Raw genomic sequence first — 17,254 nt, 5'->3', positions numbered from 1 at the left:
AATCCTGCGAGGAGGCAGATACAGGGGACTCTCTGCCTCCACTGGCACCCCACTCCGGAGCCTCCACTCCCCAGCCACAGAACTCTGTCCCCACTCTCCTGTCCCCAGCCACAGAATTCTGTCCCCACTCCCGTTCCCAGCTACAGAACTCTGTCCCAATTCCTGTCCCCACTGGCAGCCTGTCCCCAGCTGCAGAACTCTGTCCCCACAAAATGTATAATTATAAATGCTTCATTTTAGATTTAAATAGCATGAATAAAAAACAGACCATTTATTTCATAACTATAAACACGTGATTTTAATTTTATACATCGCATAATTTAAAAATAAACTGTTAATTTTTGAGGTATTTAAAACCTATTTTTTCAAACCTATAAGAATTCTGCAGATCTTCTGCAGCGGCAAACTCCTCAGCTGAACCAGGGTAGCCTTCTACAAATGAATTAGATCTCTTCGTGCTCATTTCTTCCTCTGAAAAGTAGGAATAATAATAATCAACTGTGCAGCACTGTTGTGAATTTCAAATTAATTTGTTTGTTTAAAAATTATATAGTATTTACATTGCTATTGCACTTAAAAGCCAGAACTAGATTGGGTCCCATTGTGCTAAGCATTTTACAAATATGTAATAAATGACATTGCAGAAAGAGTTTTAGTATAAAAGATTTTGAGAATTTTGTATGGAACGTGATATATAAGCATAATACAGTAATTATTGCAGCTGTTGAAGCAGTAGAAATGACATTTCTTGTGTGTGGAACATACCACTATAATCAGTTCCCATGAAAACAAAAGATGCTCTCTGAAAGGAAAGGTCTTTCTTTCTTGCACAGATCCCAAGGAATTTCTTTCTTTCTAAGCCTTGTGATAAAAAATAGTGAGAGTTTTAAAAATGAGCAATGTTGGGATAATTATATAACAATCTACATCCCTGTGACTGGATGCAGTCACAGAAGACCCTTTGGGATTGTTCCTCAGAGTGCTGATCATGCACTGATAACTGCCTTCTTGCTCCCTGAGGCTCCCACCATCCTGTCTTGCTGGGCCACATCCTCTGGTCTCCCACAGACAAGGAACAGAGTTGAGGCACAGGTACTGAACCACTTCAGCTCTGGGAAAATGCAGTTCTAAGGCACAGCACCCAGGAAACCAACCCCCAAAAGGGATCAAAACCCCAGTTAAAACCATCTTTATCTGGGTAAGAGTTTTACATGATGAAAGGTCATTCAGGAAAGCTCCCTTTAACAATAAAAGAAGGATGTGCACACTGATTGCCCCCCTCCCCCGCCCGGCAACACAGTTATTTACACTGAGCTGAATAGTAAACAAAAGGGTTATTATTAAGTACCAACGTAGGATTTAAGTGGTTGCAAGTGAAAACAGAAAGATCACAATTAAAAGAAATGGAAAATGCATAGCTAGTTCTAATAGACTAAAACTTACTGCAAGCAGTTTCTTACCCTAAAAACTGTTCTTTAAATGATCTTTTACTCTGACGTGAGTCTCCAGTTGTCTTTGTTCTCTTTGTATCACAGTGTGCACGGAGGTTCCCCAGGCCAGCTGAAAACATAAGGGCTGTGTCTACATTGGCACCCCTTTCCGGAAAATGGATGCTAATGTAGCACTTTGGAATAGGCAAATCCGCGGGGGATTTAAATATCCCCCGCGGCACTTGCATTAATATGGCTGCCGCTTTTTTCTGGCTTGGAGATAAGCCAGAGAAAAGCGCCAGTCTAGACGTGATTCTCCGGAAAATAAAGCCTTTTCCGGAGGATCTCTTATTCCAATCTTTCAAGTAGGAATAAGAGATCCTCCGGAAAAGGCTTTATTTTCCGGAGAATCACGTCTAGACTGGCGTTTTTCTCCAGCTTATCTCCAAGCCAGAAAAAAGCGGCAGCCATGTTAATGCAAATGCCACGGGGGATATTTAAATCCCCTGCGGATTTGCCTATTCCAAAGTCTACATTAGCATCCCTTTTCCGGAAAGGGGTGCCAGTGTAGACACAGCCAAGGATTGATAACTTCCCATTGCTTAAATAGACTTTTCCCTGGGCAAAAGTCCTTTGTTCTCCATTCCCCCATCTATGGAAAATTGCCTGGTCAAAATGGAATTCCAGTACCAGTTGTTATGGTCACATGTCTTACCAGTCTAATCATTCATGGACTTACAGGACAATCACTGTTTATAAGTTGCTAAGTCGATCACCCAGCTGTTAAGGCTTCCCAAGCACCACTGATGGTTCTCATTAGCACATTTGAAACTATAAACAATCTCATCCTTTGTATTTCTAACTTTACCTACAAGTATGATACATGTCCTACAATAAGACATACAGATCCAGCAGACTGTAACATTAAAACTGATAGGTTATATGAGGTATTTTATCCAAAGCATCTTCAACTTATGCATATTTATATTTATAAACCAATTTCATAAAGCATGGGGAGACCATCACAATCTGATACAAGTGCATTGCAAAATGTAGCTAGAAAACTAATATATTTCTCAACTTAAGCTTTTTTTTCATGGCTTTATGCAAAACTAACATATTGAGAGCGGTGGGAATATATTCTTCAAGTAAGAAAAATAATGTGTAATGTTCCTATTTTCCTGGAGAACGAGGGAGTTGCTTTGTATTTTTTGTAACTATCATATAATCTATTTGCTATTAACCGGCTGGCTTGCAAGAGTTATCAAAGGAGTCTGATAGAGAGGAACCAAATGGAAAAGAAACAATGTGAAAGAGAAATCTCCTTGGGGAAGCAACAGGAAAGGAATTGATTGGAGATATCCCTGTTCAACATAGTACATTCTTCCCAGAGCCAAAATTAGGATGGAAAGAGCCTAAAACTTAGATGCTAGTTTCAAGAATGAGCAGACATGAGTGGATTGTCAGAAGACTAAGGCCAACACGTAAGCTGACTGAGACAGACACTGACAGAGAGACACAGGGACTGCAATAAATGGACTGGCTCTCCCAGTCCAGAAATTGGAATAAATTGGACCAATCAGAGCGATAGATAGGGATGTTACTTAGATAAGGAAATATGCATAGAGGCTTCTTTTTTGTTGTTATAACCAATTTTCTTCAATGCCATGTTCACTTTTAGCAAGACAATGCTACTTTGTCTTGAAGATACTGTTTGTGAGTCACTTAAAATAGAGGCTGTCACAGCTCCCTTATAGATGCCAAACACAGTTGGACTTTTCAGAGTAATTTGATTGATAAAGAGGTGGCTGAAGCTCAGATTCAGTCCAGGAGTGCTTGGATTGTGTGGTTCCACCCAGCCTGAAATACAAGAAACCAGTCCTGTCACAAGAGGTTGTATTTGATAGGACCATACTGTGGCTAAGGTGGCCAGGCAGGCTAATCAACTCTATACGCTGAACCTGTAGGAAGAGCCAGGGAGCAAGAACTAATTAGAAGCAGGTTCAGCTGAGCAGGAACTGGTGGGGCTCGTATAAAGCTAGGTAGGTGGCAGCAGACGAGTGCTACTGAGGAAGACTGAAAGAAAGTAGACAGCACTCATTCTGAGAGGAGGATTTTGGAGCCAGAATACCCTGAGAGAAAGGCAGTCTGGCATGGTAAGGAGTTCAGGCAAGAAGCAGTGAGGGCTTGGAGAAGAAAGTCTGGGACTTCTAAACTGAGGGTCCCTGAACTGAAACATGCAGTAAACCTACCAGCTCCTGATGGAATGGCACTGAAGCAGTGAAAGGGCAGCATTCCTTGAACTGCAAGGGAGAAGGGATTTTGCCACCCCAGAATGGAGGGAAAACTGAGGTACCAGCTGGAGGGCAGAGCAGTGAAGTGGATTCTTCTTCGAGTGATGTCCCTGTGGGTGCTCCACTAAAAGTGTCGGGCTTGTCCCAGACTTGTGGTGGGTGGTATGCCCTATAACAGTGACCAGAAGGGGTCTGAGGTGCAGCTCACTCAGTAATGTGTGTGTGTGTATGTGAACCTATGTTGTAAAATCCTGACCACATTAAAGTTGTTGAGGCCAAGTGTACACTAAAGGGGAAGTTCGAATTAAGATATGCAACTCCAGCTGGGTTAATTACGTGACTGGAGTCAATGTACCTTGATTTGAGTTTTCCCATTATCCCCACAGCAGGAGCCCAATGTCCCTACTCCTTGCAGGAGCGGGAGTACAGGCCGCTGATGGGGGCACCCTCTGAGTTCTATTTAGTGGGTCTTTACTAGACGCGAGAAAACTTCTATTGGCTGAAATAGTCCCAAGAGTTCACCTGTATTCAACTGTGGAGATAGTAGGAAATGAAAATAGCCTTCATAAAGTGTTGTTTACACATTGGCTATGTCTAAACTACACCCCTCTGTCGGCAGAGGGATATAAAGTGCAAATGAAGCAGGGATTTAAATATCCCACACTTCATTTGCATAATCACATCATGGTGCTGTTTCGAACAAGCACCATTTCGAAACTGAAACCACAGCTAAGACTCCAGGATCTTTCGAAAAGGTGCCTCATTATCCAAAAAAGCCCTGTGTTTAAACTGCGGTTTCAGTTTCTAAATGGCACTTGATGATGAGTTCCCTTCCCCCATCCTAGACAGCAAGGGGGCCTGTCTAATTTAGGGCAGCCTAATAGAGCACCCCTATGGATTGCAGTGATGTCACTTCTGGCATGCCTTCTACACCAGAGCTTGTAAGGAGGTTCTTGGCAAGCAGCTTGTATGGCTATCTTTGGCAGTGCCTCTGCTGGGGAGTCATCCTTTGGATGGAGCTGTGGCTTTTAGAGAGACTATATGCTGGATAAAAGTGTCAGACTAGGGCTGAAGACCAGAGTGTTCAAAAATGTTATGATTTTAATGCCTTTTTTAGGGTAGTGCTTTTGAAGGTCCCAGCCTTCACTTTTTCAGTTATGGTAAAGTGGCTGCCTTTTGTGGGGTAGAATTAGTGCATGTTACAGATAAGAGAGGGTTTGACTTCTCTGGTGGAGACCTAACATTTGCTTTTTCTTAGGCTGCCTTAGCTAGAAATTCCACAACAGCATTGGGAATGGGAGAACCTGTCTGTTCACTTTAGCTAATCCATCTCCTCAAGAAGGGGTAGGTAGGCTGACAGAAGAATTTTTCCTTTGACCTAGTCCTGGAAGTTAGACTGGCTTAACTTTGTCACTCAGGGATATGGACTTTTCATATCTTGACAATGTTGCTGGGTCAACTTAAGTTTTTAGTGTAGACCAAACTTTAGAGTAATTATGCTGAATATTGAGTAATGTGTATAGAAAAAGGACCAAGACTTCTGGGAATCAAGATGAGACCTAAACCAAAACAGGGAGAGCCATGGAAACTAAAAGTGTTATAGGTTTGATTAAAACCATGCAACATTCCCAAACAAAAATGTGTTGCAATGGAGATTAGCAATATCTATACAAATATTACACCATCTTTCTATATACATTCTTTATCCTTCCTTACAAAACAAAAAATGTATGGTTTGACTGTCTAGAGATGAGCAATTAACTATTTCATGCTAGACTGTCACCTCATTTAATTACTAAGGCACTTTTTGCTTACCTCTGACCCCTTGTTTTTTCCTTTAGTGGAATTATGCTGTTCAATGTTTCTTGTAACTTATAAACTTATTAAATAACTAATAAATCTAAAGGATTACAGGCCCTGATCCAAAGACTATTAAAGTCATGGAGGTCCATCAATCTGCTATTGTTGGAGAAATTTTCATAGTGACCTGTTGGAGCAGAAGAGTATTTTGTGAATCCAGCTGGTGTGACTGATCAGCATGGCTGTCTAAAATGTGATTACTGGGAAATATTGTCTTATGTAAGTGTATGTAGATCTTGCAAGTTAAAAATACTATTTTTGTAGCAAATATTGTTGGTATTTTTAGCCATTTTATTTAGCAACTGTTAATGTTGAAGGAATAGATCACTGGAGCAAGAAATAGAATTTATAGTTGTTTGCTTTAATCGCTACACAATTCTGTGTTAGAGATAAGGATGGGTAGGGGTAAATTTGGAAGGGGGTGACACTAAGGGAGAAAGGTTATATGGCAGTGAGGAATGGGTTGAAGCTCTTAATTTTACATGTTAAATGCAAATTCCAATTTTGAAGGTCTAGTTGTTTTGCAAAGGTGTAATATTCTCAGAGGCTATTTTGGACTTCAGTAAAGCGCGGTTTCATATCTAATTTCTGGTTACATCATTACTCATATAAGCTAGCATAATTTGGAGAAAAAACTGCTCCTAAAGCTGTTTGAATCCATAAATATAATTGAGGTCAAGGCAACTGCATTCCAAAAATGTCCACTATATCAAAGAGTGATGCTAATTTGCTTACTAAAAAATGGTGTTAATGATTCCCTACTGCTGACATCTGGACTTTGAACATTTATCAATAGTAAAGAGCAATCATGCTGATTAAGGGCTCCATTCTACTTCAACTGAAGTCAAGAGTTAAAACTCCTCCTGATTTCAGTGAGGCAGGATTATGATCGAATTATAGTATAAGTGTAGTCCCTTAAGTAGAAAGAAAATTGGAAAAAAGTAGTCCCTTACGTTGGATTTGTGTATGTTGAAATATACATTTATAAATATAACTCAGCGTCTGACTGACTGCTGGGAGGAACACACTTTTCTTCCCCTCTTTGAACAGAATTTCTGATAGTTGTTACAAGGATTTTTCTCCCACAGAAACTCTTGTCCCTTGAAAGTTACATAGTGCCCAAACATCTTGTAGCAGGGTGAAATTTTATGTAACTCACTATTTCTGAAACTGAACGTCTCGGATTTCAATTTAGTGCAGCTATTACAATGAGTTGCGTTTACTCAAGTGAGTTGGCCATTAGTTTCCATAGGAGTAATGTGATTAAATGCTGCTGATTTTTCTCACACCTAGAAATGACTGAATTATACAAAGTTTATGACAATTTATGAATTAATCTACCTGCAAAGTTCATATGGAATGTGTCAATCCTGTCTTACAGTTTGCATCTGTTTGATTAAAACATAAATTCAATACCACAATGCAGTTCTAAAGTATGTTTGGAAACACTGTAGTTTGCATGTATCCCAGTGAGTATCTGGATTAAATTTTCTTTAACTCTTTTTACTTTTCTGCTAAGTTAAAATACAGTTCATGTAGACAAAGCAATAGAACACAAAGGTCAATAGAAAGAAGAAAATGAACAAAAAAGGCTCTGTTCATTTCTGTTGCCTCTTATGGCCATAGAATGACCTAATCCACAATTTCTCCCGCAATATGTATAGTTACAATAATTATATTGATCTCTGCATCAAGTATTTCTGGACCTAATGTTGTGGTTCTTTAAATGGATTATGCTCCACTGAATTAAATAGATCTGCACCAATTTATACATTAGAGAATTTGGTCCCAAATGCTAAGCAAGGAAAGATGGTTTTCTGAAAAGCATACAGCATTGACCTAACTATGTTCCCAGTGACGTTCATAGTAAAATTCCCATTGACTTTAGCTCCTACGGAGTTAGGTCAACAATGAGCTCTTCTCAAAAATCCCACTTAAGGGCACAATTATGGGGCTTTTTAATTAATTCATGCTTCATTACCAATATAATCAATGAGGCTGATAAAATACCTCAGACCACTCCTTACTACATTGGTATATTATTGTTTGTGAATATAGTGAAACAATGCTGTGGTGGAGCCCAGGTTTCCCATAATCAAGGGGAGTGCTCATACCACTGGAGTATAGGAACGCACTCCTCTCTCCTGTTGAAATTGTTCCACTTTGAGTAAATAATTAAATAGTTCCTCAGATACGGCAAGAAAGACACTTTATCATGGAGTTCTGGCTCAGAACCTGGATCTGATTTGTCCTAATTGCATGCCCTGATCACATGGTTATTGGCTACTCTCGGTTGTCTCTGAGGGTGCGCCTACACTGCAGAGCTTAACTCTAAATAAGCTATGCAAATTGAGCTACGTCAATTGCGTATTTTATTTCAAAATAGCTTATTGTGAAATAGGAAGTGTCTACACAGCACTTATTTTGAAATAGGGAAGTTTTAGGAAGAGTATTCTTACTCCTCATTCAATGAGGTTTACAGGAGTTGGAGTAAGAAGTCCTCCAGCTTGAGAGTACTTTGACACTATTTCAAAATAACTGCCTACTGCGTAGATGTGGACTAAGTTATTTTGGAATAGCGCTAGTTATTTCAAAATAGTGTTGCAGTGTAGATGTACCTTCAGTGTTTTTGCTTTTTCCTTCCACCTCTTCCTCCTCTCTTTCCAGTGTCTTCATCTCTGACAACTCCACTTTTCTCTCAGACAGCCAAGCCCAGAATCTCTAGTTTATTTCTTCCCTGATCTTTTTGCTTCTCCCTTTGTGACACCTACAAAATCCATACATCCCTTCTTTCCATAACAATTGCAAAAACGGCCTACATCCTTGTTAATCTTCCAGCCTGTCTCCTGCAAACTCTGCTACTCTCTCAGTTCATGCCCTGCTCACGATAATAAAAAAATTGCAATTACCCCAAATATCTACTAAAATGTTTATTCCGCTCCACATTACATTTTCTATGCCAATTATATGTTTGATATATGTAGTCCCGTCCTTATTAGAAAAGATAAACATGTTTAAATGGACAAGAATTTGTTTTTTCCCCAATGTGTGGTGTTGTCTCTTTAGTTAAACTCCTTTGTAATATAGAAGCCTTTGTATAAAAGCTTATGTGCTGTATAAAGAAGTATTTAAAGTGATTCAGACAGTTGGGTAAAAGTCTGTATTTATGATTCAAATCTGATACTGACCGCTGGATTTTTATTTGACTATAGCATCTTAACCTTTCCTGTCTCGCTGGCAAATTTAATGTAGGACTAACTTAATGCCATTCAGTTTTCCCAAGAGACATTATAAGCCCTGTTCATAAACTTTGGAGCTGATCCTGAATTAGTATAAATCTAAATCAAAGCTTTAATGTAGCTATGCCACTTTGCACCTATCCATAATGTGCCCTATTCTTTATCTTTTATAATACACGCTTGTAAAAAGCCGTTATCTTTTCTTAGTCAATGGATTGATTAAAACCTGATATCCAGAAAATACATTTTTCTATTCTTCTTCTTGTGTGGTTGTGTGCAATAATGAAACCATGATAAGTGTTTCATTTTTAGTGGATGAGACCCATATACATCTCCTACTTTTTGTCCTAAGTAGCTGACACTGAGTCAAGGTTGTGGCTAAAGCAGCTGATATGCAAATGGAAGTCCTTTCTGCCTTGAGCACATGTGTAACAGAGTATTGAAGAATGGATTATAGTCTGTGCCCAATGAATCTGCCAGTGTTTATTACCCAGTCTCTGTGCCTTGAGATCCATATGGCAATCAATCTTGAACTTAGTAACACCATTATTGACTACTACTTGTCAGCATGATCTATCTGTTATTGACAACTTTCAGCCATCAATGTCAATGTTGCACTGCTGCTAGCTATGATCCAATGCATTGTGGATGCATTTCTTCTACCCAGCTTGTACACGGTTATTCACTTTCATTTTGCCATACAGGCATACTGTATGCATTCCTGTGTCCTCAAGCCTCAACACATGACCTGCTCCAGGTAATAAAGATGCAATGAACATGGCTTCAGTCCTGTGGAGTGGCTGCATTCCAGAGCCTCCTTATAGATAACTTTATCCTACCATGTGATGTGGAGGATGGCACACAGGGTATGTCTGCACTAACCCCCTAGTTAAAACTAGGGCGGGTAATGTAGTCATACGGAGTTGCAAATGAAGCCCGGCCGGCTTTATGCAAATGAAGCCTGGGAAATTCAAATCCCGGGCTTCATTTGCAACTCTGTATGACTACATTACCCCCCCTTTGTTCGAACTAGGGGGGTAGTGTAGACATACCCACAGATATCATAAATGAAACTTATCTAGAAGCTTGATGTCAGGTCTGTAGCAGGTCCTGATCTTGCATCCATACAAGAAATGGGACAACAAAATTGCTTGCAGTCTGTTTGAAGCCAAATACTATGTTGCTGCTCAACTCTTCACTGCCAATGATAATCTGGCTTTGTTCATGGGATGTCAGCTGCATGTCTATAGCTACATGTATATTCTATCATGTAAACTGTTTAAAAAACATGAGGCTATATTTCAAGGGAAAACAGACCCTAGTAGACTAGATTTTTTTTTAAACTTTACTCATCCTGAAGAGCACTTACCATCCAGTACCTCTGGCTTCAGTGGTATTTCTTGTTGGAGTACTATTTTTTGTGCATAAGGACTGCAAAATAGAGCTCACAATTGCTTGAGCTAAGTAGGTACTTGCTAGGGCACTTTTGACAGATACAAATTGTGGCTGAACAAGAACACATTGAACTACTTAAGTATTTCATTTGTAGGCACTTCTTCTAGCCTTCAAATTATTTTTGTGGCTGTTCTGTGTATAGTCTCCAATTTTTCAACATAGTTTACAATAAAGCGTAGTCACCAGAGCTGACAGAATTCCCGAATTGGCCTCATCAATGCTGAACACAGAGATAAAGTCATCTCCAATAGTACTAGCAGAATCAGACATTTTGTTTACATATTACTACTAAAGGATTTGCTTGGCAATACTCAGGTTCTTAACTCAATGAATGTTAGGGTTTTTTTGGAAAACAAAATGAAAGTGTGCATACTTAATTTAAATCACTGCTCTGAGGTGGGGTTGGGGATTAGGGGTTCAGTATGCAGGCTGCCCCGAGGAGAGGGGACAACCCCAGCCCTCTCTCACCACGAAAACTTGGGGCCAGGTGAGAAGCACTTCTCCATGGCTGCTGCAGCTCCAGCAGACACAACCCAGGAGAAGGAGTGCCCAGTTCATCTGCTCCCTGTACTCTCTCACTAGAGTAAGAAATGCAGCAAACTGTGCAACTTCCCCATGTTTCCTAATGAAGGGGAACAGCCAGCAAATTGTGGGGGAGAGCTTCACACCCTCCCGAAGGGCACCTGGGTGGTGGGAGGATCAGGGCTGGGGCAGTCCCAGGTCGGGGGGGCACACCTCCAGCAAGCCCCTTTCACCAGCCTGGTGATTGTGGTTCTTTTCTTTATGTTCCATGAGAAGGAATCCAATTTTAAGCATATCCCATTTTCCTAGCATACACGAACCCTTCCCTTGCTTTAAAATTATGATAAGAGGAAACAGCATATCAAATTTGGAATTCCCTTGAATATATATAGTAGATAAAAAATACTTGAGAGTTCTATTAACAAATGTAAAGATTCCTTTCTATAAAAATCATAGAATTATAAAATCCAAGGGCTGGAAGAGACCTGAGGAAGTCATAGAGTCTAGCCCCCTGCCCAAAGCAGGACCAACCCCAACTAAATCATCCCAGCCAGGGCTTTATCAAGCTGGGACTTAAAAACCTCTAGGGATGGAGTCTCCACCACCTCCCTAGGTAACCCATTCCAGTGCTTCACTACCCTCCTGGTGAAATAGTTTTTCCTAATATCCAACCTAGACCTCCCCTACTGCAACTTGAGACCATTGCTCCTTGTTCTGCCATCCATCACTACTGAGAACAGGCTCTTTCCATCCTCTTTGGAACCTCCCTTCAGAAAGTTGAAGGCTGCTATCAAATCCCCTCCCCCACCCCCACTCTTCTCTTCTGCAGACTAAATAAGCCCAAATCCCTCAGCCTTTCCTCGTATGTCATGTACTCCAGACCCCTAATCATTTTGGTTGCCTCCTCTGGACCCTCTCCAATGCGTCCATCTTTTCTGTAGAGGGGGGAAGCAGAAATGGATGCAATACTCCAGATGTGGCCAACACTTCTCTAGATCTACTGGAAATGGTCCTCCTAATGCACCCTAATATGACAATAGCTTTCTTGGCTCCAAAGGCATATTGATCCAGCTTCTCATCCACTATAATCCCCAGGTCCTTTTCTGCTGAACTGCAATTTATTCAGTCGGTCCTCAGCCTGTAACAATACTTGGGATTCTTCCGTCCCAAGTGAAAGATTCTGCACTTGTCCTTGTTGAACCTCATCAGATTTCTTTTGGCCCAGTCTTCCAATTTGTCTAGGGCTGTGTCCAGATTCAGAGGTTTTTTCCGAAAAAACTTCACCTGCGTCTAGACTGCAACCGCGTTCTTTCAAAATTAAATCGAAAGAACGCAGCTTTTCTTTCAACGGTGGTAAACCTCATTTTACGAGGAAGAACGCCTTTTTTCGAAAGTGCTCTTTCAAAAAAAGGCGTTCTTGAATGCAAACAGGGGTTTTTCAAAAGAGAGCATCCAGATTGCCTTTCGAAAGCGGCTTGCAGTCTAGACATAGCCTAGGTCTAGACCTTATCCCCACCCTCTAACATAACTACCTCTCTGCCTAACTTAGTGTGATCTGTTCCCTCATCCAAGTCATTAAGAAAGATGTTGAAAAAAAAACTGGCTCTAGAACCGATTCTTGAGGCACTCCGCTTGAAACCGACTGCTAACCTGACATTGAGCCGTTGATCATTACCCATTGGGCCCGACAATCTAGCCAGCTTTCTATCCACCTTACAGTCCATTTATCCAATCCATACTTCTTTAACTTGCTGGCAAGAATATTGTGGGAGACTATATCCAAAGCTTTTCTAAAATCAAGGTATATCACATCCACTGACTTCCCCATGTCCACAGAGCCACTTATCTGATCATAGAAGCTAATCAGATTGGTCAGACATGACTTACCCTTGATGAATTCATGCTGACTATTCCTTATGACTTTCAATACCCTCCATGATTTTTCCAGGGACTGTGGTGAGGGTGACCAGTTTGTAGTTCTGTGGGTTGTTCTTCTCTTTTTTAAAGATGGGCACTACATTTGCCTTTTTCCAATCATCTGGGACCTCTCCCGATCTCCACGAATTTTCAAAGATAATGGCCAAGCGCTCTGCGGTGACATTTGCCAACTCCCTTAGTACCCTCAGATATATTAAATGAGGCCCCATGGATTTGTGTATGTCCAAATTTTCTAAATAGTTCTTACCCTGTTCTTTCTCCACTGAGGGCTGCCCACCTCCTTCCCATCCTGTGTTGCCTAGTGCAGTAGTCTGGGAGCTGACCTTGTCTGTGAAGACAGAGGCAAAAATAGCATTGAGTACTTCAGCTTTTCCCACGTCCTCTGTTACTAGATTATTTCATTCATCCAGTAAAGGTCCCACATCCTTCCTGATCACCCTCTTATGTTTTATGGGGATTTAACATTTTATAATACTATGGAAGTTTAATACAACAATAAGCCCAAAAGTAAATGTTAGGCCTAGTAAAACTGAATCATCTATGTTCTACTAAATAATCAAGAAATATTTTATTTAAAAGTATGCTCTGAGAGGTCAATCATAAAAACATAGAATAGCCTGCAACTTTCTTATTTGGATCTAAGCTAGGTCCTCGTGCTTTGAAAAATAATTACCTCCTACGGAAATATGATTTTCTGATTTCTCATTACTTATATATATTTTTAAATTTTGCAAAGTCATGTCTTCATTATCCGAGGCCTGAAAATAATAGAGGATTTTAAATAATTTCTGAAGGAAGTAAAATGAATATCTTGTTTCATTCACATAAAGGAGATGGGGAGTTTTCTTTATGTATAGTCCAAATAATAAAATGCAACTCGTATTAAATGAATGTGCTAATGAACTTAAAACAGCTGAATAAGAGAAGATTAGAAGAGAGAGAGAGAGAAAGAGAGAAGTTAATGGTATTTTTTATCAATTTTTTTCTTGTTCTATGCTGGGAAGAAAGAACCATAGAAGAGGGATAACATCCCTTTCCCAGAAGGCTTCTATTCCAGAGGAAAAGCTAGCTCCACAATGGCCCAGAGCACCATGTGTGTTTGCGATTGGGATTGAGATGGGCAGGAAAGGGTCATACCATGGGCAGGAGATAGGATAACCACAGCAGATCTGTTCCTCAGCAGCTGTGCACACCTAGAATGGTTCAGAGGTCACTGGAACAAGGGCACAAGTTAGAATATTCCTGAGGCATTCCCCAGCCTGTGCTAGAGGACAATTCTGCCTTCGTAGCCAATGAATATGGGAGATGCGAGCTGCATCTTTTCTGTGCATACACCAGTCTTTTGCACAGGCTTGAATCTTTGTCAATCACTTAAGGCACTGAACATTATTAATAACTGACACATCCATAATAAGCACTTTATAACGTGCCCTTTCTTCCTATTAATAATGATTGGCAATGGAAACAATCCTATAACCATAACAGAAAAATGTTGAGAGCATGTGCAAGATACTGATGAATAAATGTAGTGCATGAACTACCGGCAGTTAACAGTTAGTGGCCTTTAAAATAATGTGAAATCCATAATTCACAGATGCTCTCTGCTATTAAATCAGAAGGAAAAGGAGTGCAGGATTTTGCTCATTAGCTTGTTTTTCTACTGAAAATGTACTTATGCTCATGGTTTATCTTGCTAGGACTGAGAGCAGGTCTGAACAATTTGGCAACATTTGGCAGTAACTGAATGTGTGCACAGTGGTGTTTTCCTCTTGAGAATGCACAGTTCATGTTTGCTTGAGGAATAGACCTGCTGCCCAGCCTGGGTGGTCCAGCTGCTGCTCTGTGATTGCTTTTGATAAACTAGATAGAAGACACTTGAGAACATGAGAGAACTACTCTTTTGCTTCTTGTTCCATGTATACAGTTCCATGTATTCAGTGGATTCAATCAGATCAGATGCATCAGAAATTCTAGGTTTTATAAGAAATGACTAAGACAAAAATTCAGAAGAAAATTATTTCATCTGTAAGAAGTTTTTATTGCTTGTGTTAATCCCCTGTAAATTAATTAAAATAAGAAACTAAGAAGAACTATTATTCATATTTTGCTGTGAAAGCTCCCTCCGGGGTTCTGAAATCATCTTTGTAGTGGGTGTGCTTAAAGGGGAAATCGTGTATTTGGCTATTCAAGCTAGGAAGTCTCCCGCATCCCCAGCACTCCTAGTTCCAGCACTTCTGGCTTGCATCACCATCACTGTGGTTTCCTTAGGCACAATCTTATGGCTAAGCATTTTGACCTTCTATAATTGCCTTTTTAAAGAAAAAACATAAAGCCAAGTATTACTAAAGGTTGTCTGATTAATAAATGTAATAATCTTGGACACTATGAGCAGAGTTAGAATGTTGCCCTTTGCCCTCCAGAGACAACTACAATTGCTTCCAGAAACTTTAATCAATCTGAACTTTAATAAAGCAACCACAATCTCACAAAGAAGAATCAGACAAAATTCAATGTGGAATAAAGTATAATTTAGCTCTGTGTGATACTGATGAGATTTCTAGGGGCTAAGAAGCAAATAATTTATCAATCAAATTTACAAATTGTCCAAGAGCAAACTGGGATGTTGTGTTTACTGTTCGGCTATCTGACAGGTGTTTTATGAAACACATTTCAGCATATGGGTTGCAAACTGGACATAGCTGTGAGTATTCAATGTGTTTGATCACCTATGTTAAGTTACAAGATAAGGGTTCTATTCCACAACTAAATGACAGTAAGTCATAAACAGAAGGCTTGAAAAAGTCGCTGTACACAAGGGCAAGAGTCAAAAAGAGACAAGTGGATTTTAGAAAATATTAAGCTTTTTCCTTATACTCTTTTCCTCAGGAAGGAATGTTACATTTTGACTGTGCATGTGGATTCCAGACTTAGAAAATATTTAAATGCCTTCTTTACTGAAGGATGAAAACAAAAAGGATTGGAGATGATGCCTGCAAAAGAACAAAGGCTATAAAACAGTCTCTCTTTTTATTTGGATATGATGCTACTTCTGTTGTTATTTTCTTGGGGAGATAACAAAAGAAATAATTAAGGATACTTTAAAAGCACTTCAGTACTACAAATTTTACTGGTCTCATTAGGTATCTAGAAGAGTAGGATCCAAATGGTAAGCTTGGTTGCAGGTAGCAATGAAATATGGTCATATTTCAGCCACTTTGGTACAGGGAAAGTAGAAGAGCAATAACTCCCGAGGATGAAGTTAGCTCCTGGGAACAGAGATGCTTTCTTCCAATACAGCTGCAGCTAAGAACGCACTTGAAGGAGCAGTGCAGTGGGAGAGATGACCTTTGGACTTGCACCCTCATTCTTTGGTTGGAATGAAGGATACCCTTCCAGTTCCAGCAGAGTTGGGTTTTTTTCACAGATAAATTGGCTCAACATAGAAGAGCAGGAGTTCTCAGGGACAGAGTCATCTCTTGGGTATAAAGAATTTCCTCTGCCTGAAATGACTTCCAGGAAACTCTGGACAGCAGTGATATTATGATGGATCTGCTAAGAGAGGTCTGCCGCTCCTTTCCTACTTCACATCCTTTTCCTTCTGACCAGGTAAGGTGAAAGGCTCTGAGTCAGAAAGTGGCTAGACTGTGTTTGAAAATTCATAGCTAACCAGGAGCAGAAGAGAATCTGGATGCAGAAGCCATATGGTTAGCTAGGAGCTTCAGAGACCTATCCCCAGGAACTGTGGATGGATGTGTGGAACACACTGATAGTCAGAGGGTACACCTAGATGCAGGTATATGTGGGACATCCAAGGCAGCAGCAATGGCTGGCCTGGAGCTAGTGCAGCAGAGCACCAGTGAACAACACTAAGTGACCCTGCCCTGGAAATCTTCAGACTCCTATTTGTTGAATAAAGACTGGACTGGACCAGACATAAAGAAACCTGTCTCTCAATTGGGTGGCCCCACATAAGAATGGTTATTGCTCACTTTGAACTGTAGCAATCTAAGCCTCTGTACCTAGGATATATGAAATCTTTCCTTTTCTGCCAGCCCTAGTTAAATTCCTTTTCCCTAAGTCACATGTTTGGTTATTAGATCCCATTATGACTAGTTGCTGAAGCACCTGGTGTGCTTGCCACCAGGTCAATGGCACACTTGGCGTTCTGCTGGCACCTTAGTTCTTTGGTGTACTATATGTGATAGCATGTCCCAGGCCCTTTGAAGTCTCTGCTGGAGGCCTCACAGTTCTACCACAAGTGGCCCCAGAAAAGGACCTGTGGAGTTAGGCCCTCCAGGCCTGCCTAAAGAGGCTGCAGGGAGGCAGCCAATCAGAGCACAGTCAAAAGGAGATGCAGGGGTTGAGCTACTCATTTCCTGGCAGGGACTAGAAGAGAACGGAAGGGAGCTTCTTGCTGGAGCTCAAGGGGTAATCAGAAGATGGATACTGTTGGCACTGGCATTCAGTGAGGAACAAGAGGACTTGATAAATCCACTCTGAGATAAGGGTGAAGGGG

At 40.5% G+C, this 17,254-nt stretch overlaps 1 protein-coding gene across 7 annotated transcripts in view; it reads left to right on the top strand.

The window, feature by feature from the left end:
* Nucleotides 1-17,254, top strand: part of LOC102444510 (glutamate decarboxylase 1-like) — a 104,863-nt gene that overhangs the window by 3,990 nt on the left and 83,619 nt on the right. The window contains exon 3 of one of the 7 annotated variants that reach the window (XM_075921403.1): nucleotides 16,163-16,344. The exons of 5 other annotated variants lie outside the window; for them this stretch is intronic. The gene's annotated coding sequence lies outside the window, so the exon portion shown is untranslated. Of the gene's footprint in view, nucleotides 1-9,842; nucleotides 16,345-17,254 lie in introns of those variants that run through there. One more of the 7 variants, XM_075921406.1, reaches the window with a different exon arrangement.

Source organism: Pelodiscus sinensis, chromosome 2 (assembly GCF_049634645.1).
Source record: "Pelodiscus sinensis isolate JC-2024 chromosome 2, ASM4963464v1, whole genome shotgun sequence".
NCBI lineage: Eukaryota > Metazoa > Chordata > Testudines > Trionychidae > Pelodiscus > Pelodiscus sinensis.
The sequence above is the reverse complement of the archived record's forward strand: the minus strand, read 5'-3'. Positions and strand labels throughout refer to the sequence as shown.